The sequence below is a fragment of the Lycorma delicatula genome, chromosome 4 (genome assembly GCF_047948215.1).
Source record: "Lycorma delicatula isolate Av1 chromosome 4, ASM4794821v1, whole genome shotgun sequence".
Lineage (NCBI taxonomy): Eukaryota > Metazoa > Arthropoda > Insecta > Hemiptera > Fulgoridae > Lycorma > Lycorma delicatula.
Genome location: NC_134458.1, coordinates 109,215,912 through 109,240,440, shown reverse-complemented (window position 1 = coordinate 109,240,440; position 24,529 = coordinate 109,215,912). Strand labels below are relative to the sequence as shown.

General features: G+C 28.8%; 1 protein-coding gene and 1 pseudogene across 1 annotated transcript in view; one reads left to right on the top strand and one right to left on the bottom strand.

Moving 5' to 3' along the window:
- LOC142323735 (plasmolipin-like) overlaps positions 1–24,529 on the top strand; it is a 167,668-nt gene that overhangs the window by 22,963 nt on the left and 120,176 nt on the right. The window lies entirely within an intron of this gene.
- On the bottom strand, positions 1,424–5,292 carry LOC142323168 (dynamin-1-like protein pseudogene; annotated as a pseudogene).

The following is a 24,529-nucleotide window of genomic DNA, read 5'->3' as shown; positions in this document are numbered from 1 at the left end:
AAGGCGCATGGATTGTGCTTCTGCAAATTAGTTAATATGATGGTTGAGGATTATAAGTTATGGTAGGTGTTCATGATGGGAAGTGGCCATACAAAGGCTATAATGTGTATAATACATTGATGGAAGTGTGTGCCAAGGCATTTGCATTAGTGGCAACCTTACAGAGGTCAAATTGATTGTGTTGTGGGTCTAAAAGAGTTTTGAGGGTCTAAATGACCACTTCCAGTAAACCCCATCAGGGCTAGCTCATCAGTAGACAGTTGTCTTCCCCTACAAGGGCCAAGATGGTTATTTCATTTGATGAAAATTATTAATAGGAAAACTACCATGAAAAAATATTTTAAGGAGATAAAATTAATTATACAGTATATGATATTGAAATAAGGATTGACATTATTACTGTAACGATATTTCAAAATGTTGGATGGAAGTAGATGGCTTAATAAAGTGTTCAATAATTGGGTACTGCTGAAAAGATGACTAAGGCGACCTGTTAAGCAGAAGATGGTTGGTGTTAAGACATTCGAAAAAAGAGGTTTATAAGAAAACGGTTTGGAAGCAAATATGGCATTTGAAATATAAAATACTGTATACAACTAGGCTGTAAACAAATGAAAAAACAACTAATTTGTGTGCAGTCTGTTTTATTAACTTCAAATTTTTTCAGCTTTATTTTTTATTTAAAATTTGGATAGGCATGTGAAAAAACTGTTTAAAGAAAGAACAAAACCAGTGTAATAATAAAAAAAAAACAAATAATATTACAGAGAAACGATGTAAAAGAGTATTACCGAGCATGAACCACGCTCAACTTTCAAATGTTTTTTGGTTTATTGTTTGATTGAGAAATAAGGTTGTCATATAAAATGGGATTGAGCTCATTTTTTTATAGCGCAAAAAATTTGTATATAAACTTGATATCATGATACCATGGTATCATGATATCAATTATAAAATTCTATCTGTCATTAGAAAATGTTAACTGTAGCAATTAACCAGTAATTTTTTTTTTAGTATAATGTGTGTTAGAAAACTGCGAGTTAGCAGCAAAATACAAAAAAATAAAATAAAATAGAGAAAGAGATATGTATGCTTGAGTTTGGGGAAAAAATTTTTTTTAAATTATTTTTAATCTAGATTTCCATGTACACGTTCTCACAAAGAAGAGATCTGTTACAGCGCTAAGATAGAGGTGAAATAAGAAATAAAACAAAGTAAACAGAAGAAAATTAAATTTTATAACACGTACATATAGTTAGTTACAACAATAATCCTTTTTATAATATGCAAGAAATGTTTATAAATTAATAAATACTTATTAAATTCGTTTTGATTAGGTGTATACTTATTACCTAACCAAATTAATTATTAATGTCACAAAATTCAAAGTTAAATAAATTAATAAATATTATTTCTTTAAAGATTAAAATGATGTAGTAGTTGGACATGGTGGTTGAGGCCACAATCGATGCGTATCTCTGATATCGTTTAATATATTGGCAGCTTTATCTAAAGCTTTAATCATATCGTTCGTTTCTTTACGTTGTTGACATATATGTTTCGATTCGGCTAATAGTTCATCTAATTGTTCGGGTTTATATAACTGACAAACTAAATGTTGCTGTAAATTTTCCATAACGTTATTAACAAGACAGTACATTATAGTTTTTGGTACGTTATCTTGTATTGATTTTTTTACTATCTGAAAATACGATTTGATTAAACGTTCGATTACTAAACAATCTCTATGTTCGCGATCACCGTTCAAACGTAACGTTGATGAACGATTCTGTTGCGGTTGTTCACCGACATCAGTACTACAAGATGGTGTCTGGCGTATCGATCCTTGACTGAACGATCGTTTCGTTGTCGGTACGATTTTTGTTAATAATTCATGAGTTACACTAACAGATTCCGTTAATGATGAACACGATTCACCGCTGCGTTGTCTTTCTTCCTGATGTAATGCTTGAACCCACGAATTAATTTCTCTAGCGTCTCTAACGAAGTCGGGATGCGATGTATTTATATACGCTAATTGTATAGCGATCAACTGTTTAATCATCGAATGAGTTATAGGTAATTGGGCTCTTAATATGTCAGAACAAACTTCTAATATACGACGATGTAAATTATGAAATCTAGTCATGTAATTACTGTATTGTTGTAGAGTTGTCAAAACGACTCTTTCTAATTCTTGGTGCACTAAATCGGCACAACGTATAGACGGTTCTTCTAAACGTTTTATTTGTCTTTTAACTAATAATTCAAAAGAAACTTCCGGCACAAATAGTCCGGGTCTTGTACCGGAAGCGTTACGCATAGCCGTTAATATTGCGGTCTTATTAAAACCGGCTAATGGATGTATCGATTCTAAAACTTGACCGAAACTCTCTTGAAATATGTAAGATATTCTAGCACCACCGCATAATTCAGTCGTTTCGATATCTGTTGAATTACCTTTAATAGAAGAACAATATCCGGAACAAAATTCTGTTATAACGTGTAACAACGTTTGCCCTTTATCTTGAACCGGTTGACCGCAAATCTTTAATATGGACTGATAATGATTCATTAAAGAGGCGACACGATGCCTTATATCCGGTAAACACGATCTGATGTGATCCAATAGTAGATTTTGTAACGTTTTTGCTAAATATGGTGTACCGTGTTTAAATGATAATTTTGGATAATTTAATTTAAAAAACGCCGCTTCATCATTTAACGCTTGTGATATCGATTTACCTTGTTGTATATCTCTTTGTGAACGATTTAAAACACCGATTATACCTAAACGTACTGGTATAACGCAACCGCATAATATATCACTCGCATCTGTACCAGCGTCCATTAAATCCAATTTTGTGACGACCGCTAGAGTTCTTAAACCATCTGGGTCTACCTGTCTCGCTAATTGTAAACTTTCACTGGTCGCGATATCAGTATTTGCAGTCACTATTGCTAATATAATACTATGTGGTGCCGCTATATATTGTAATACTAATTCCCTGACGCGTTGTTCGATATCTTGTGGTTGATCGCCGATTGGTACTTTAATTAATCCAGGTAAATCGACCAATGTTAAATTAACGCTGGACGAATATATTTTTAATAATATTGGTTCAGGACTTATACCGTATTGTTCGCCTGCTATTCGATTTGTCTCATCGAGAATTTCCTGGCGTATATCATCAAATCTGAAAAAAATTAGAAAATAAATTATTTACATATACGTATTATACATACTAGGTTCACACACTACTTGCTACTAGCCCCTAAAAAAAGGTAGTTGAAGCTCTTGAAAAAGAGTTATCGATTACAATCCGATAGCCTATTTTCAAATTAAAAGTTGTCCGGTAACAACATCAATTGACAACAGGGTACTTTTTTCGGAATCCCAACAGCCACATTTTTTTCAATTTTTTTCTCCAAATCAGTGGGTATTTGCAGAGAAATTATAAATATAATAGGTTAAACTTAACCTGCGCTCGCTTTGCTAGCCAGTCAAGGTTAGTGAGCGAAGCGAGCGTTGGTTAAGTTTAACCTATTATAGTTATAATTTCTCTGCAAATACCCACCGATTTGGAGGAAAAAATTGAAAAGATGTGGCTGTCTGATTCCGAAAAAGTACCAAAAAACTTTTTAAGGTAAAAAATTTACAATAAAAAAACTTTTCGAATCGAGAACTTTTCCCCTCCTTTTAATAAAACGTATTAAACATGGATTTAGAGCAGTACTTTTTGACGTTGAGACAGATTAAACAAAAGTTATTACGGCTTACAAAAAAGTTATTACGATTCATAATGTTTCCATTTTCATTAAATTTTGAAAATTAATGACTTTTTTAAAACCAATTTAAATATGAGATTTGAAGCTATTTATCCTGCAATTTTTTTACGGATCTTAGACCCGGTTGTTGACAGTGAATTGGGACTAGAAGTTGGGAAACTCACCGTAGCAGGAAATGACTAACTATTCCTAGAATAAAGCGAAGCCAAAAGATTACAAACAGACATTTTGACGATGGTTAAGATAAAATATCTTCAAAAGAAAGTTCATGTGATATTATAAATAGTGGTTCATGTCACGAGAATGGAAATGGATCATCGGGCAAGGTTATGTTTGGAAAAGATCCCAAGGGTTGTCCAATATTGATTTACCGATTTGATTGTTTATTTTATGTTGAATTCATCGTATAACTAACAACAGATCTACCACCTAGAGAGGCGTTTTTGTTCTTAAAAAAAAAATAATATCAAAAAAGCTATTATTTTTTATTATTATTATACAAATAAGAAGATAACAGTGTTTTAAAGTTGTTATTGTTCATAAAGTTATTGTTATTGTTTTAAAGTCATTGTTCATCGATAAAAAAAGAAGAAATAAAATAACAATCAGAAAAATGATTATTGGGTTTATCACTTAAAACAAAATTCTACAATTAAATTAATATATTAATTTTTTCAGAAAAAGCGAAAACTACAAACGCATAACATTAAAATAATCATAGTTAAATAAATACATATTACATCTACAAATAAGTACAATAAACATAATTATTGTAAATTAATTTAACCTAAATAAAAAGAAAAAAGTACATTAAATTTAATTCAGGTAAAAATAATGTTCCGAAGTAAAATTAAAAAATTTTACCACATATTTCTAGTTCGGCTACATTATTTTTTATATTACAATCGTACTAATCTATATATCTACCTCGATCTACAAACAACATAAATACAAAACACTTAGTGAAGAATCTATCCGTTCTCATAATTAAATATTTCTGGAACAAAATCCTAAAGGAAGAAGGGAAAATTGAATCTAGAAATTAGGAAAATATCTTACTAGAACCAGCTCCAGTTGAATTAGCTGATAAGTTTAATCTTAAGACGCTGTAACCTAAGAATACTTTACTACATTTTAAAATATTAATAATATTAATAAACTTTAAATTGTAACTTACTTCAAGAAACGTTTATCTGGTTTATGAAGAAACACACCCCATGCTTCTAAACCTGGATGTGATAACTCTGTTGATAACTTAGTTAAATCTTTTTTTGATGTATATATTAATTGTAAAACCAACGGTCTTCTAGTTACGACTCCTGTACCGCGTGGTAAAAAAGATCTTCCGACTAAACTTTCCAGAACACTTGATTTACCACTGCTCTGGGCACCGACAACAACTATTTGTGGTAATTCAACTGAATTTTTATCACCACTACTATGTTCACTTACGACTGCAAACACTTCTTGTAATCTATTAACGATCTGTATTAGTTCTTCCATATTATCAACTGGAATTTTGATGGAATTATTTATATTTTCTTTAGAATTTAACAAATTTGGTGACACGGAATTCTTCTTCTCGCAAGCATTTATTGTTGGAATTTTTGTCAACAGCTGTTCTTTTACAGCCTTCATTTTTTTTCTTTTCTTAATAAATAAACAGAAAATAAAAAATATTTCAATGCTTATTTTTTTTTTTTTTTAATTACATTTTAAATGGGTCTACCTAAAATAAATACACCGCACTTATTTAAATTCTTATTAATAATCTAATAATTATTAAAAAAGGTTATACGACATTATATTTATTAACAACTTTAAACTTTATCAACTGATCGTATTTAAAAAAAAAAAAGTAAAACATATAAAATGTTTAATACTATTGTTACCAACTACGTAAATACAAAGAGATATTATCATTTATTCAATTTAGTTATAAATAAAATATTTGCAACAATTTGCTGTTTTTATTTATTTCTTTTTTTTTAATTTATTTAAAATGTTTAATCGTAATAATTATATATTTCCTATTTTAATAGAAATTATCAGAGATTTCACTTAGATCTTTTTATAAATTTTTTCATTGACTTAAAAGATAAAAGAATGTAACTTTAAAAAAAAAAGTTTTCCTAATTTGTACGTTGTAATCTATTCAACAATGAGATGAAGATGTATGTACGACATGTAAATGAGATGTACTTTTAAACATAGGGGATTTCGTAGAATGTTTACATGTAAATGAGATATACTCTCAGGAATGGTCGGCCTGAGTTTGACTCAGGTAGACCATTTCTGAGACGTGTTGATAATTGAACTCTAATCGACAAAATACACTGTTATCTATTATTGTCTAGTATTTAATTCCGTTATATTCAAAAATAATATAATTTAAAATATATTTTTAGCGGAAAATCAGATTACAAATCCCCAAAGAAAATACTAAATTCGTAACAAATATAAAATATGCCCCGAATTCGTTAAAATTAAACTAAAAAAATCCATTGTAGAAATTTAAATATTAAGGAAAAACGAACTGACAGAATGGTTCAGAATAAATACAGCGATCCGTGAATAAATTGGGAAAATGGAGAAAGTGTATGGAATAAATATACTAAAAAAATTCCTTTTCTCAAAGGCAAAAATTATAACAAAATAATTAAACCCGAAGCATTGGAATGTTTAAATTTAAATAGTAAAGGAGAAAATAAGAATTAGAAAAAAGAGAGAAAGAAAGGATTTTAAAGAAAATTTTATGACCCAGAAAAGAGAACGAAATTTAGCGAATAAACAATAATGTGAAATATCAAAATAAAAACCAAAATCTTCTGATTAGATAAGAATAAACGATATTTTACTTGTATCTTTCAAAAACGAAGAAAAATAATAAATTGACAAAGAAAATAATAGAATTCTTTAAAAACAGATCTGTGAAGAGGAAATGTAGTATAGAAAAGTATTTTCCAAGCGAAAATAAAAAATGATGTATTAAGATCTAGTGATCAGAAGAATTAATAAGGGAATATTAGAAAAATAGTAAACCAAAAAAACATGAAATAAAAATTGTAACGTAGTCTATAGTAGTTAAATCTAAAAAACAAAATTTTTAATTTTGAGTTTTTAAAATCGATAAGAAATTTATTAACCGTTAAGAATTTACTAAGAAGTAAGTTGGTTCTAGTTTCAAAAAGTTGAAACTTTAAAAAGAATTCTTATTTTATTTTTTTACTTTTTATTGCAATTTCGTAATCGTATTTGTTATAATTATTTTCAACGAACATACAGTTCGTTATTGAATTCAATATATCTGTATGTATATGTTGAGAAATTTTTGTCTCAGATTTTGATTTCGAATTCGGATTAAGCACCGTTGAGGATTACAAAAATACACTAATGGCCGCCAACGGCAATCTGGTTCTTAAATCTGGTTCTTAAAATGGCGGAAACTAACACCTTAATAGTTGAAAAAGAATTCTATAAAAATGCCAAAAACACAAGACAAACAAATTATATTAACTTAGCGTATGTAGGACCCCCAGTAAAGATTTATTTAAACCATAACAAACTCATTTCGTTATCTGCCACCTGCAGATTTAAAAAAATAATAATTTAAAATTAGAAAAATGTGTAACTTTTTAATTGTAACAGGTGTTGAAAAGAAGCTAACGTCATAAAAGACAAAAAATTGTGATTAACATATGCGAGTACTTATTTGATCGGCCACCAAATAATGATCACGTGGCCTATCGGGACTTTAAAACAAAAATATTCCCTTAAAGACTTATGTAATTTTAATATAAAATAATGACATTATTCAACTAATTATATTATAACAGATATATATATATATATATATATATATATATATATATATATATATGTGTGTTTTTACTCGTGTTCTACTCGTGTAAATAATGGAATAAGTTTATATAAAATATGTCCTAAAATGCTTCGTTTGCGAGTTACGGTTATTGCTTAAATGCATCACTTGCATTTCAACAGGCTTGGCATGCTGATATTTAATTTTACGTTTGATTCGCTTATGAAGATAACTGGAAACCACGCTCCTCGCTTTGCCTAAAACTGCCATGAGATACTATTGTTAAGAGTGACTGTCATTTTTGCGAGTAATTTGTGTGATTTAAATCCCCTGGAATCATTAAGATTAGTGTGAGGATTTTGTGTAACACAATTAAAACAACCTAAGTCAATTTTCAAACATCATGAATTATCTCATAACCTCTAACAGAACTTTATATGGAAACATTAAATTTTTCATGTTTAACCATTAGGATTTTTTTTCACATTTGTTAATAAAACTGTGTAATCAATTCTGATAAATATTAACGTTTATTCTAAAATTTAATAATAATAAAAATAAATAAAATTACGCGCTCTTTCGTTCCAAATATACTATTGAATTCTCTGAATGCTCTAAGAACATTTTTTTAACCACCATGTGTTGACTAAACCAAGTGGTTATTTTTTAAATTCATGATTATAAAAAACTACTTAATTCACCAACTTATCATTAGGTTTTTTATCAGGCGCTAAAAAGTCTCAGTCTGGTGCGTGATCAATTTTGAACTTAGGTAGTAAATTAATCATCTGCTAAAGAATATTATAACAGAATATTAAAAATATTTCGATTCGCGTCATAAATGAATTTCGTAATATTTATTTATTAAATTAATGTAGGCGAATATCCAGTATTTATCTCTTCTTTACCGGTTGGAAAAACGACGAAAAAATGAAGAATCTTTCTAGAAATCGTTACCAGGGACTGTAGATAGAAATTAAGCATACTGATCATTAAAATTGAGTTATCATTTATGTAATGTAATCAAATCCAGAAGTTAAAAATCGGAACTTTAACGTTAATACATAACGTGTCACACAAATCACTGCTACTAAAGAATAATTGAAAAAAAAGTAATTTCATTTTATTAAGATAATATTAAATAAATTATAAAATTATTTGAGGTGTCTAAGATAAACATCATGCAAGCGTGAGCGTAAAAAAGGAGTAGGCGTTAGTAGAAGGCCATTTTTAGACTTCCTCTATTATTTATATATTTGTTTTTATTGAACGACCAGTGACGTTATTTTATTATTGTTATTATAATCTTCCTTTTATTTTTGAAATAATAATAGCAATAATAAAATTAATGGAATTAAAATAAAATAAAAACATATTATAATATCGATGTAATATCTGACAGATTGATACATTTAAGGCAGATATCAATTAATGTGTTGATAAAATTATTTTGTATCATGATAATCTTTGAGGAGATGAGACAAGCAGTGTTTTGTCCCAGTTTAGGGATATTCGTAAAATTTGATTAATACTTATAATGAAAGTATTGAATTATGTTAAATGGGATAATCATAGCATTTGTAGATCACATGGTATGACATACCAGTTATTCCTGTAGATTGGATAGTAACTTTCTAGAACAACAAACATTCCATATCAGGCTAGATATGGGTTCACAATATTTATTTATTTATTAAGTTAATGTAGATGAACATCCGGTATTTATCACTCCACTTGATGAAGTAAGAATAAAAGAAATATATCATCTGTTTTAGTTCTTTATTTGGATTGGTTACGATATCCAGCAAAAGGTTTATTCGTGAGAACGTACTTTCCAAAGTTGGATTAATATTCATTAAAAAATAAAGAATGGAGTGGTTTCCCAATTTAATTTTCATTTAGTCGAGTATACTGTCGCATATCATCACATTAAACCCTTCATAGTACAGGTAATATTATTTATATATAAAACTTGACACGATAAATCGTATCAAATGAAGAGATCTCTTCATTGTTCAATCTCCAGTCAGTAGGAAAAAAAAAAACATTGAAATTTCCATTTTCAATAAAAAAATAAAGCCAGCAAATGGTAGCTTATCTTATCCGCCCATGACAGATTTCTATTTTTTCAAATACTTCATCAGGTTTTTAAATATGAATTAATTAATTACACAATGTTTAGAGAAAATTTTTGAAAAAGATCAAATGATGAATAAAATAATTTGGGTCCAATTTGACTCCTTTGATCAAATTATGCTTTTACCTTAATTATTGTTAAAAAGTATAATTGAGAAATAATAAATTTAAAAAATAACTTTTTAAAAACCACAAAGATATTGCCGTTATTCTAAATAACAATAGCAATTTTCTTGAAAAGGGATGAGAATTTTTGCCTAACTTTTTTTTTCAAGAAATACTAAAGAGTAGGAGCTATCAAAGATTAAAATTTTTACGTGTAAAATACAGTGGCGAGGTGGATACATTTAAAATAGATTAAAAAAAAATTAATTAATTAAACAAATTTTTTTCTTATCACAGATCATTGAAGTGGGACGGGCAAACATTTTTTATAAGGATTTGAAGGCCTATTGATGTAGAAACTATGAATACAAAAAATTCCCATCAATTCCTTTTCTGAAGGAAGATAAAACTAAAAAAAGAAAAATATATAGTCATTTTTTGTGGAGGGGGTTAATATTAAATAAATATTTTTGGGATTCTGTAATCTTGATAAAAAAACTTCAGCTTTTATAAGAAAGATGTTTGTTAAAGTGCCCTAGTAAAAATTTTAAATTTTACTTCAGCCAAAATACCCCCACACCTTTTTCTATTTTTTAAAAAAATTGAATACATTTTAAAGTTTGAATAAAATCAAACTTAGGATCCAGAGTTATAAGTCAAAATACAGGCCAACGCACATACGTGCATACACACAAACGTCCATCTGACAAAAATAGATTTTTTGGACTTGGGAGCAGTGGAATAATTTTTTTCGCAGATTATTTACAATTAATTTAAATGTATGCCTTTTTGTTAGAAATTTTTTACGTCTCCTTAAGGCGCAGAACTTAAAAAATCAATTTTCTTGGATTTCTTTTTGATCGATCTATATAGTATACTTACCTGCTATAATTATGGCAGCACTTATCAGTACAGCCGGGAAAATAAAAAAGAAAAATTGTAAAAGATTAATTTATTGTAGTCAAAATTTAACAAGTTAAATTTAGAATGTAAAATATATGCATATTTTAAAATTAAAAGAATTGTTTTTATATAAATGACCACGACAGTATAATTATGTAACAATCCTGCCTCTCAGGCTGAGTTTGTTCATCAGGCACAGTAACCGCACAAAATAACATAGCTGTTCCTTCCGAATTTTAAAACACCAGCAGTAGGTGAATGCCACAACTTTACCAGAGGCAATATTTTCCTTTAGATTATGAAGAAAAGACGATATCTAACCCATTTTTCTACTACGCTCTTTTTAAAACTTTCAAATATTATAAAAAAGTAATAGATAAGGTAATAAGTGAATTAAAAGACAAAAGAAACCTTTACTCATCCCGTATAATTATTTTTTTTAAGGTTTGCAATTTTTAAAGAAAACTTGCAACGCGAGACAGTTAACAAAATTCAGAAAATTTCTATATATTTGATATCTTTCTAAGCCAATCAAACTATATATATATATATATATATATATATATATATATATATATATATATATATATATAAGGACAGCTAAATTCCAGTTTAAGCGACGTTTACATCTTCAATTTGGTCGAGAAAAAAATGTATACATATACATACATATATATAGACAGAAAATACTAGTAATACTAGTAGTAATACTAGTACAGGAAAGAGGGGGCCTTCTGAATTCTCGGGGCCCAGGTTGCCCCAGGCGAACTCCGGATACGACCACGGGGTCTACCCCAGGGCGCAGAGCTCGCTTCGCTCGCCGTTCCTGTCTAGCCAGAGGGCTCCGCCCTCTGGACCCCCGCAGTGTTCGTTATCCTCATGGTTGTGAGAATAATACTGAAAAATAACAATTTAAAGTATTCAGACTTTATAGAAACCTGAAAAAGAAGCAAAATTCCAAAAGAAAGAACTATCGTAACTAAACTACACACATTTGACAAGAAAATTTCATAACTTATTTCTATTACCATGATGACAGAAATATAATAATGACGTAAAAGGATTAACCTTTTTTTTTTCTTTAATAAATATCTTTAATTCGCAACTTCCCCCCCCCCCACAAAGAGGGCAAGAGTCTTGGTCTATGGCCTGAAACCTTCCCTGGGATAACACGAATGTATCCTGCAAATTTGAAAGCAATCGGTCGGTTGGTTCTCGCGTAATGCGAGAACAAATAAAAAGACAGAGAGACAAATTTTCGGCTTTATATGTAAGGTAGGCTATATATATCAAATATTGGATCAAAAAGTACAAAAGTAAAAAATCTGGTAAAACCTTAGGAGGTAATATGTTTGTTTAGAAGCATCTACTGATATCCAAAACGTAATACAAATTACACAAACTTAAGATTTTACGTAAAGTCTTTTCATATTGTATGATTACCCATGATATAATGTGCACTAGTATATAATAATAATCAGCCCAGTAGTATAAAGGAAGAGCCAAGCAGCAATACAGAAAGGAGTGATTTTAACATTTTTTTGTATGTTCTAGTCAATATTTTTTATCAGTTTTTAGTAATCTTTTTTCTATAACCTCTTAATGACTCAGAACTGAGTATAGATTGAGTCAGAAATTTAAATTAAATTTAATCCTAAACTTACATCTACCTTAATATTATAAAGAAATTCTTCAAGGAAGTAAAAATAAAATTGAATTCATATTTGCTTTAAGTTTTTTTAAAAGTTTTTCTCGGGTACTAATACTTAACTGGTAATTTCTCCATTAACTTTGATTTTATGTAACATAGCTTATATTCAAATAATGTAGTTCTATAGGCTTCCTTAAAAATGCTGGTCCCTTTTCTAATATCATGCCGATCTTTGTAGCGGAATGATACCGTTTCTGCCTTTCATCCGGTTTGAGTAACACAGGATGGATAATTATCCATCCTGTGTTACTGGGAGTCAGCCTGTTGCTGCTGTATAAATAAATAAAATCTATTTGCTTGACGATATCGCCCCATAAGCTTGAAGCTTGGCGTGGAATATTTCATTCATTATTTCTGATTTTAAGCAACTACGGGCTAATCATCTAATTATAACCGCTTATGAGCGATGAATTTTTGTAGCATGAAAAAATGCCAAGACTGACCGGATTGCCGAGACTTTCCTGATGACAAAGACGCTACCATTCGGCGGCGAATCTTCCGATAGAATAATAAAATAATAATTTATTACTTAATTCTCTTAAAAATAATAGCCCGTATACCACTTATTTCAACTTTAGATAAATGTATTAGTGAAAATATTGTTCAGTGTTACAAATAATTATACTGTTTGATAATTAACTAATTTTTCTGGTAATTTTAACTATTTTTATAAAAACAGCCTGGGATAAAGATTTAATTATCTTATTTACATAAATATATTAAATTATTTACTTACCGTAGTATACAATATATTTACACTTATGTGTATTTTTAAATTTAAGTAGCTGATGATGATAAGGGAACTATCGAAAAAGGCAAAGTGTTAAATCTGGTAAGTACTACTTTATCCTTCTGTTGTTCTGTGGGTTAGTTTGTGCGCACGCGCAATTAAACATTAAATATCTTTTACGGGATAAGGAAAAATTAAATCTAAGAACATAACGAACGACTGAAAAAGATATATTACTCATAATGCGCACATGTTTCATTTAAAAATATCGTTTTGTGTTTTAAAATCTCTATGTACGAGTATTTGAACGTAAATAAATGTTATGTTTATCTTTTTTCTTTCCTGAGTTTTACATTAAATTCTCTGACAGAAATATACTAATCATAAATACATACTCTTGTAAACATCTTGTTAATTTTTTCTATTGTTGTAAAATCATTAAAACATATTGACAAGCAAGGTCAACTGAATAATATTAACTGTATTTATAGATTCATAAAAGTTAAGCTGAAAATAGACACAGTAATCCAATTTGCTATTAGCTATGGTTTATCATCATTATACAAAACCACAAATTCCTCTTAATGTTGTGTTTGTAGAAATTTACATATATTTTATCAACAATATTATTTCAGTATTATTTGAAAAAAAGGTTGGATCAGCAGCTATTTAATTTAAAATTGATCTTAAAAATAAAAACCAACATTTAATTCTTTTGTAAAGCTAAAAAATAAAAATTATATAAAATTTATAAACGAAACTTGTTTGTTTCTAATTTGGCACCGACTAAAAAACATTGAAAATAATTACAATAATTATTATATTTTACATTTTTGTATAAGTTTCTTTTGGTTCTTTCCTGGCATCATGGCTCTAGAGCTATGCTGCAAGAAGGAAATTATGGTAATCAGTCAAAGGATTGAGCATGGATTTTTTAATTTCTCAATGTTTCATAACCCAGGGACCCCAAAAATAAAAAAAAGATGGGGGTAATATACGTGTGTTGGCGTGTTTGAAGCTTAATAACGTTTGACTGGATAAACCGATTTTGATGGAATTTTATTCAGGAGCTCGTGTATATGGACAATTTAATTGGTAAATGTTTGGGGTCAATATCCAAGGGGTGGTGCAGATAGTTTCTTCCAGCCCAATTTTCTCAAAATTTTGCAGGCATAGCCCTACTTTATATTAAGTTCAATAAAATCGTACATGCTTTTTTTACCATTTTTTCTTCCTTGTACGAAGTAAAGGAAGTATTATGATTGCGAAAATGTCGGTTTTCAGATTTCAACGGAAGCATCCACTTTGTTGACCATCCGTGAATCCATTTTGATTAGTTTTGGCGTGACGTCTGTACGTACGTATGTATCTCGCATAACTCGAAAACGATTAGCCTAGGACGTTGAAATTTTGAACTTAAGATTGTTGTAACATCTAGTTGTGCGCCTCCCCTTTTGATTGCAATCGACTGAACTAAAAGTGTCAAAAAAGCCATTTTTTTTTGGATTTTGGACTTTTACTGCAGTAGTAAGCCCTCATTGAGAGCTTCTCAACAATATATCATAAGTGGTACTTATTTTCATTGGTTCCAGAGTTATAGGCAAATAAAGTTTTAATTAATGAAATATTTGGATCAAGGGGAAGGCACATCGGTTCGAATCAGACAGTCATCTCCTTCTTTTTTTAACTATTTTTTTAAAAATTTAAATATATTGATTTATTAATAATTATTAACCTCTGATTTACGATAAATAAGAATTCAATAATAACAATATGAAAAAATATTAGAAGTTATTAATGAAATAAAATTTTATGTACTTTTCATTTTAAAAAACATGTGCATATGTAACTAATAGGCGTACAAGGAAGTCGTTTGGTGTCCACATCAGGTTTTTAAAAATATTTTGCCTCAAAATTCCCCTTTCCCCAAAAATCGATAAAAGCTATATTTTTATTAATTGCATAATTTAAACGGATTTTTAAAAAAATATCTTTCTAGGCACAGTAGTAGTGCAAGTGACAAAAAAATAAGTTGGGAGCAATATTCGTGGACGCGGAGCTAATCAGAATTTTAAAATATCAAATTTTTTTTAATTTTTCAAAACTTTTTTGGTTTATTTAAACTTTTAATATTATAAAAAAATTAAATATAAACTTTTAGTTATAATATTACAATATGATTTCATCATAATCCCCCCACCCTCAAAAATGAAATCTTGGTAAGTTTTTATTGGTTATACATATTTTAGTGGAATTTTCTTTAATTTTTTCCATTTTTAATAATAAACGTAGAAAAATCAAAAACATTTCTTGGAAGGTGATTTAGGAGGTGGAAAGCAGAAAAAATACCGATTTAAAAAATTTTTAAAACATTTATTGATTTATTTAAACATACAATTATAATTTTACGATAAATCTTCATAATAAATTACCACTCTCACTAAAAAAGAAATCTTTGGTAAATTTTTTAATGTATAATTATTTTTCCACTATATAAGTAAGTAATGTCAGGAAAGTATTACAACTATGTTGTAAGTTTTTCAATTTTATTTTTATTATTTCTTAAGTAAGGGCTACAAAATATGTTGCTCGTAAAAAATCATTCAAAAGAAATCAAATTGAGAGCAATTTGTCTTGATAAAAACAAAAGATAAAATACAGACAAAATAATAAATTTTCTCTACTTATAAATGCGAGCTAAGGCTCTTTGAAATAAGTTGATAAATTCTAGATTAATTAAGAAGATGTTCGAAAAAAATTGGTTCAATTTGATAGATGATCATTAATCAAATGAATAATCTACTGAGTAACATTCGTAGTGTCTATCACTGATACATAATTAATCAAATTAGAGTTCCAAGCAATTTTTTATGTCCATTGTTTAATAAATGACAGATTATCAAGGAAGTTTGTGAAACAATATGCCAATTGACTTCTGCATAGAACCGTAACTGCCAGGGATTACATGAAAGAAATAGCCGTTAGTAAATTAAACGTCAAGTTGCTCAAAACGTTTGGTAGTGTTTTGATGGAAATTCTTCTAAATCAGCAATGTATTTGTTTTTTATTTACTTCGTATAATATTAAAGAAGCTTTATAAATACGATGACAAACAGATGAAGAACATATAATTTTTTATTGCAAACATTTTTTATATCTTTCACTTAACTTATTTGAATCAAATTATTACGGGACTAACAGAGATACTTCCACTAAAAAATAAAAAAGAGTCATTGAATTAGCGAATTTAATAAAAATTAGGGTTTAATCATTAATAAAAAAAAGTATGTGGATGAAATTCTTTCTTTCAAAAAAGAAAGTTGAATTTCATCTTTTTTTTATCAATGATTAAACCCTAATTTTATAAAATTCGCTAATTTAATGACTCTTTTTATTTTTTAGTGTAACTTTCTTTTTTGGAGTTTATTTTAAATTGTTTCCAGCATGAATCGGCCAGTTTCTTTTATTTTATTTATTTTTTTTTTTTTTTGGTTATATTGTTTCATTTAACTTTTTTTTCTGCTGTAAAAAAAGAAGCAATTACTGCTGTTAAAGAAACTGATTACCAGGAGTTTTTTAGTTTGTATTATTTTTTTTTTTTACATGAAATTTATGAAAAAGACTGTAACAGCTGGTTAAACAGATGTATACTTCCATTTAATATTTACATTAATTGTTACAATATGTTGCGTTTTACCTTAGTTGTACAGTTAAAAATATCTAATATTTTGCTATAAATTAAAAATATAACCGCAATTTATCTATAAGTTAATTGATTAGCTTAAACAAATGTGTAACTTGATTATTTAGAAGTATACATTTAAATAATGGGGTAAAAAAAATATTTAAATCCTGTTTGCCTTGAGCTTTCTAAAAAAAGATTTTCGAAAAATAATTGGAGGATATAAAAAAAAATCAATAAAATTTTATAAAATGTGGACCTACCAATAAATTAAAAATTTTTCTTTTGTATCTATTTTAAATGTTATTAAAACTTCATTAAACGGAAATGAATTTAAATTTAATAAATAAAATAATAAGCAAACGTGAACTTAATATTCAGTAAACACATTTTTTGTATTTTAATGCATTTGCTATAATATACTAAAATACAAAATTATATTTTAAAAAGTTAAAATTTTATTTTGTTGTGTCATGTCTCTTTAAAACATTTTGGCTTACATCCAAGTATTGTAGCAATTATGAAGAAAACAAATTGCGAAATATCTGCATTATACCATTATATGAAGATGTATTGTTATCCTTTATACAGAATAATAGTCATAAACTGTTGTACTGAGAGTATTATTATTCAAACAGAAGTTTAAGGGAGGGAGTTGGATATTTTTTTTTTTCTAAAAATATTTGAAATCTATTTTACAGGCGTAAGGATATTTAAACATGAAAACAGGTCATCATTTCAATTAATATTGTAGCAATACCAAGCCTAATTTACAATTTTTTATAACTTTTTTTTGTTCACTTTTTTTAATTAAAAAAATTCATTACTGATTATAGGTTTAATATAAAATAAATTACCCGGGTTGCTATTCTATCTACACACTTATAATAGCATCAGAATCCCTCAGCCATATTTCGCAGAGCTAAGAATCTAAGGAAGCCAGCAACTACAAAGTGGTGCACGAAATGATCCAATTTGGTTTTGTTAAAGAATATTTATTTGAATCGCATTACAGAAAAGTAAAATACAACGTATTTCCTATATACCAGGAAATTATGTTTGGCGTATCAGGTGTTCAATACGACCACCATCACGTCTAGCAAACTTCTTCAACACGAACTCCTATGTTTTTAATAACTCGATGACACATATCCTCGGTTATCTCGTTGCACGCCTCAATGACCAGCTCCCGCAGTTCCATCACTGTACGAGGATGTTTAGGAATTTTTTTTCCTTTAGAAATCTCCAAAGAAAATAATCTTGCAGATTAAAATCAGGACTGTTCGGTGTCCAGTTCTGTTCACGCGCAAAACGATTAGGAAATCGGTTTGAAATGACATTTACGTTAAAATCTTCATGCAGAGAGTCTAAAACAACATTAGCTGTGCGCGGTCTAGCTCTATCCTGTATGAACCACTCGTTTTCTAATCGAAATCCTTTGCCAAGAAATTGAGGAACAAAATTATTACGCAGCATCTTTAGATAACGTTAATTGTTCACTGTCCAAAAAAAAAAAATGGCCCTATTACCCTGTGACTTGAGATAGCGGCCCGTACCGTAATTCTTGGAGCATGATGCACCTTTTCATGAAGAATTTTGGATTTTCGGAAACTTAGAAACGCACATTTTGTTTATTAACAACCTCGTCTAGGTGAAAATGTGCCTCATCTGAAAACCAACATTGTTCAACAATACGTCTTGGAACGCAGTCCGTTCAACGAATGCCATTTTTTATGTTTGTTGTCAACCGTTAATTTAGATAAAACTCTTATTTTTTATTGATACAAATGTAAATCAGTTTTTAAAATTCGCTCCACAGATCGCCTACAAATCTCAAGTTGTTCTGATGCTTTTCTCGTTGATTTGCCCAGGCTCCTCAGCAACGCTGCTCTGACAGCTTTGACATTCTGTGGAGAATGAACATCGGCAGGCCGTTCGCGCTTACTCTCAAACACTGAACCATCACTATCAAATTTTTCTTAAAGTCTACGTATTGTTTTAAATGAGGGCGACTACCGAGTTGGAAAAGGGGAATGAAACCGTCTTTGCACCACACCTTTCGTTTAATTAAAATACAACACAGTCTTTACACGCTGTTTAACAGTCAGTCTTTCTTTGTCAGCCATCTTGGAACGACACACAAACAGGGCACTCGGAAAGAGAAAAAACTAATATTCATGAACTTCTTTCTGTTTCTTTTTAGCCTCCAGAATTACTGTAAGGTATTACTTCAGAGGTTGAATGAGATTGATATGTATGAATATAAATGAGACGTAGTCTTCTACAGCCTCAGGTCGACGATTCCTAAGATGTGTGGTTAATTGAAACCCGATAACTATGAGGACAGTTCTTTAAAGACGGTTCATCTTTCATGAAAAGATTTTAATTGACACGAAGCAAGGTCCTGTTGTTTTAATTCTACCTTTTTTCACTTTGTCTGTTTGTATGTTTATGATCCAATTTAGAAAAGGATTTTCCGAATGTCATACTGGTTTTCAGTAGAGTTCTTTGCTACTAGACGGAAAATCTTAAGTGAAATAATTTTTCATAAAATTTTGCACTTCAAAATGGTGAGTGGAGAGTAAGTTTCGTTGCCAAGTCACTGCTGCGGCATACTATTTACTTGGCTCTTCTTTACTCCTGACGTTACACACTACTTCAAACCTGTCTCTCAGTGGCTACGCATTAGATACTTTTATTTTTTTATCTTTAAAACTAAACCCTTTTCTTTGAGATCGTTGTTCTACCGTTATTTAGCATCGTGTCTTACTCAGTACACTATTACTTCATCCTAGTTGGTTTTCAGTAAAATTTGTTTTTCGTTTTCTCCTTGAAATTAAATAAAAATACAAACAATTAGGAATATAATAGAAATATCTACTTTGCAGTAATTAAACATTAATGCCCCAAGTTTTTGGGAACAATCATAACGATATTGTTAATACAGTTAGATAAATATAGGGTTTAGTACAACTTTCTAGAATCAATTATGATAAATAATCCCATTTTTATTTTTGCTTTATTAGTTCAATTTTTTGATAGAAATAAATTTGTTAAACTCAGTACAAAATATGAAAGGTTTACTCTTCACAAAATTATTTGTTAATATTCTTTGTAAGGCAGCAGATTAAAAGAGTTATATACCTAATAACTTGACCTGTTTTCTCAGAAATAATTTTTTATTTAAGACATCGGGTTGCTTTGATGAAAATCCGTTCGTAAAATATCTTTACAGTTAGCGTAATAGTAAAACATAATAATATTTAAGTGTAAAGCTCCAGAAGTGAAAGAATTTTTTTTTTTGGAGTTTGATTTTTCTTAAGGAGTGTTCCTTAGTAGTTTAAACCCTCATTACTCAAAACTAACCAGTAAATATTAAATCTTAATAAGAGTTTTTACTAAATACATCTTATTTATTAGAAGGCAAGTACATAACAAGTTTAACAGCTTATCCAATTTTTTGAGATTCAATTCCTTGCTGAGATTTTCAATTGCCTGAAATATTTATGGCCTTTTTCTCATTTTGAATTATATGTTATACAATCCGTTTTTCGTTTTTTTTTTTTTTATTATAAAGACTATTTTAAAATCTAATTCTATTTTTTATCGAATAAGGATCATAAATAAATTATTTTTTTTCATGTATAAAAAATCTATTTAATCTTTAAAATCGAAATAATTTTCTATCTGATTTAAAACTTTTCCATTATATTTAAGGAGATAGATTTCTATTTATTTACGAGAATTTAGAACCTTTTCTCAAATTTTTTCATATTTTATTTACAGATTCTGGAACAATAATTTCAAAATGAATGTTAACACTTAAGGAAAATTTATTTATTTATTTTAAACTTATTTCTCGGAACAAAATTAGTATTCTTTATATATATATATATATTATTATTATCTTTCTACTTCTTTTATGATCATAAATGCACCAGTTCTATTCCTTATATTTGTTTCTTTCAGTTATATTGTCTTCCTTTAGGAACTAATTTGTATATATTTTTGTTTAACAGAAACAATATTTAAAAGCAATCCCTTAATTTTAAATCTATTTCGTTGTATAACCAATTCATCATTAACGTTTTGGTCTTTTTAAAAATCCGCTCCTAACTCATATTTCCACGATTTTTATATTTTTCTTTCGGTTTCTCCAGAATTCGAACCTTTAACCAATCCATGGTTGAATTCTATATAATTTCAATACAAACGAATCAGATGATTTATTTATATTGAAAAAATTTCACAGCACACTCTGTTTGTCCGGGATTGTATGGACTAACTCATATTATATAAAGACATATTTTTTAAAGATTAAAATACAGCTGCAATTAGAGTAGATCAAATAGTAGAATATGACTTTACGTAGCATCCGTTGCAAAGAAAATCGGTGATCAATTAGTCGTTAAACTTAAACATTCTTTTACAGAAATACATTATATTTCAAAGACAGTATAATTCAAATTAAAAGTAGAAATAAAACGAAAATAAAAAATAAAATAAATAGATAAAAAAAACATGAAATGAATAAATTAAATTAATACACAAATTAATTAAATAGCAATAAAAAGAAAGTAAAAAATACGCACAATTATATAAATAATTTTTTTAGATCATTAAATTTAGAGCATTCAGAAATGCGGGCGGTTTCTGAAAAAGTGTGTAATATTTTTGTAGACCATTGTTTGACAAATTATAATATTAAAGAAAAAAAAACTGTAAATAAAAATGTTATTTTTTATTACTCCTAATAATAATTTTTGAATGAAATTTAGAGAATAAAAATGGAAAAAATTAATAGTACTTAAAAATTTTAGTCGTTACGGATTTTTAAAATTATCAATAACTACATATCTCTGGAACTTCTCGATTAATTTGCAAGAAAATTTAATATATCTTGAAGTATGAACATCTTATTTGACAATATTGCGTAACAATATGAGTAATAATCAACTATTCAAATATAGTTCTAAAATGCAGTATTTAGGTAGGTGTTAAAAAAAGTGGGTGTTTTACTATATATTATTAATACTACATTCTTAATAATTTTATACATCAACCATTAATATATCTTAATAAACAGATGTTTATTTTTTTAACTTACTAGAATAAATAATGTAATTACTTAAACGAATTTCTTTTAGACCTTGATTACTAGAATTTAATTTATAACTACGTACTTAAATAAGTTTAACTTTAAGAAGATCAATGCCAAATTCTCTTTAAATTATTCAAACAAGTGAATGCATAAGTTAACACAACGATGCAAGCAAACAAGTTTCTTTCTCTGTTTCTTGTTAACAATTTGTCCGTGACGTCACTGTATTCATATAAACAAATATTCTACGTTTTAAACTATTTATACGCAGTTATATTAATAAAATGTTTAATTTATTATTTGTTTTCTTAGATAAAATAAAAAATCTGAAAAAAATTTTTATGTTACTTTCTTTTATATCCTATATATTATACTAGCGTTCACCCGTCGCGACTTCGCCCGCGATGTCAATGCGGTTTAACCCACGATATTTTTTTAATAACAAACTTATTTATTTATGAATAAAAATTATTTAATCACGAATATTGTTTTTAGATTTTCATTAAATCTCCTTCGCGGAATTTAATGAAATTTTGCCTTTTTTTGTGGTCCTAGAATGAATAGGCTACTGCGTGAACTTACTCTATAGCAAGCCACACAAAATTAACCCACCGGGTTGGTCTAGTGGTGAACGCGTCTTCCCAAATCAGCTGATTTGGAAGTCGAGAGTTCCAGTGTTCAAGTCTTAGTAAAGACAGTTGCTTTTACAGGGATTTGAATACTAGATCGTGGATACCGGTGTTCTTCGGTGGTTGGATTTCAATTAACCACACATCTCAGGAATGGTCGAACTGAAACTGCACAAGACTACAATTCATTTACACCCGTACATATTATCCTCTGAAGTAATATCTGAACGGTAATTCCAGGAGGCTAAACAGGAAAAAGAAAAAAAGCCACACAAAATTGTCCGTGAGAGAAACAGTCGCCTCTTAAATCAATGCCTGTCAACTTCAACTATTGTCTTTGAGACTTATTATTCGTCATTTTTAGCATCCCCGTGTCGGTTTTGCCATCGCTATATGTTTGCTTGCGTTTCCCGTCGCGGTCAGGGGTTATTTAGCCGGTCATAGCTCTTCCCGTACAACCAGAAGGCTCTGCCCATTGGACCCAGGTGAGTTCATTAAATTCATGCTTGTGAGAATAATAATGATAAATAAAAATTAAAGCCTGTCCAATTTATAAAAAATATTAGTGTGTTGTAATTTCGTTACTGCAACAGTTTGCTCAGAACATGAGTAGAAACTTTGACTGATCTAAGAATATGGATTTCAAAATAGTTGGCCTCCATCCTAAAAATATTAGTTATAACTGGTTACCTGTACTTCGTACGGATAAAAATATTTTTTTCCCGGTTCTTAGCATTACCCGAAAATAATATCTGAAGAATATTTGCAACCCCCAATCTAATGAATATCTTGTTAGTTTAGTCGGAAATGGAGAAAATTTTCAATAATTTTTCAAATGTTTTTTACATTTCTTCACCTCTTTCAAGATCGAATTTCTAAAAATCTAGAAATTGGTTTTTAGATATTAGCATGAAAATTACACACACAAAAATCAAGTTGATATCTTTATTTGTTATCGAGAAATTAAAAAAAAGGATAGTAAACTTTATTTTTACACCATTTTAATGTAATTTTTTCTCTGAATCTAACACTTCCTTCAATAAAAGCTAAAATAAGAAAAAAAACCTTTTCTGCAGTTTCGGTCCGGGTGCATAATCTGAAAAAGTTTTTCATTTTTTGATAGCTCTCTGTATATGATTTATTTTGCCAAAAAATTTGAAAAATATTTAAATCGAAGAAAATAGAGAAAAAGAAGAAAAAACATGTATTTCAATTTTAAGAGGTGGGGGTTTTCTTTTGAATTTTTTAAAATTTTTATTCTCTATCTATGCATTGTAGGTAACAGATTTTATTCAATGAAGTTTTCTCTAAAATGCCGCTGAAGAAATTGGTTTTTTCCCGATAAACCCCCAACTCCTTAACGAATGCTGAAATATATATAGAAATATTTGAACTAAATTTGAAAAAATCGTATCGGTCAATCCGCAAATATATGCCCAAAAGTAGTGCTATGCACATACGTGGCATATTCATAAAGTAAGTGCCGTTTGGTCATTAAAAAAATTAACTCCTGAGGAAAGGTTTTTACTAACAGTTTTAGTTTACTACATATCTACTTCACCTTTCCACATAATCGCCATTCAGCTCTAAGCACTTTTCGTAACACTGCACAAATTTCTGTAACCCCTCTGCATAGAAGTAAGAAATATTTTATTGCAATGTTAAAACAAAGTTTGTTATTTTAAATTTTAATAATATTAAACGTTTAAATACCCCAAAAAGTGTTGAAAAATTTAAAAAATCGATATTTTTAAACTTTGATTGGATCCGCTTCCACTAATGTTGTCCCCACCGTTTTTATTTACATTTATTTTTTTGGTTACTCACTAATATTGTGCCTAGGAAGACATTAAAAAAAAATTCGGTTAAAAAGATGCAATAACAAAAAATATAGCTTTTATTGATTTTTGGGGACAGGGGAAT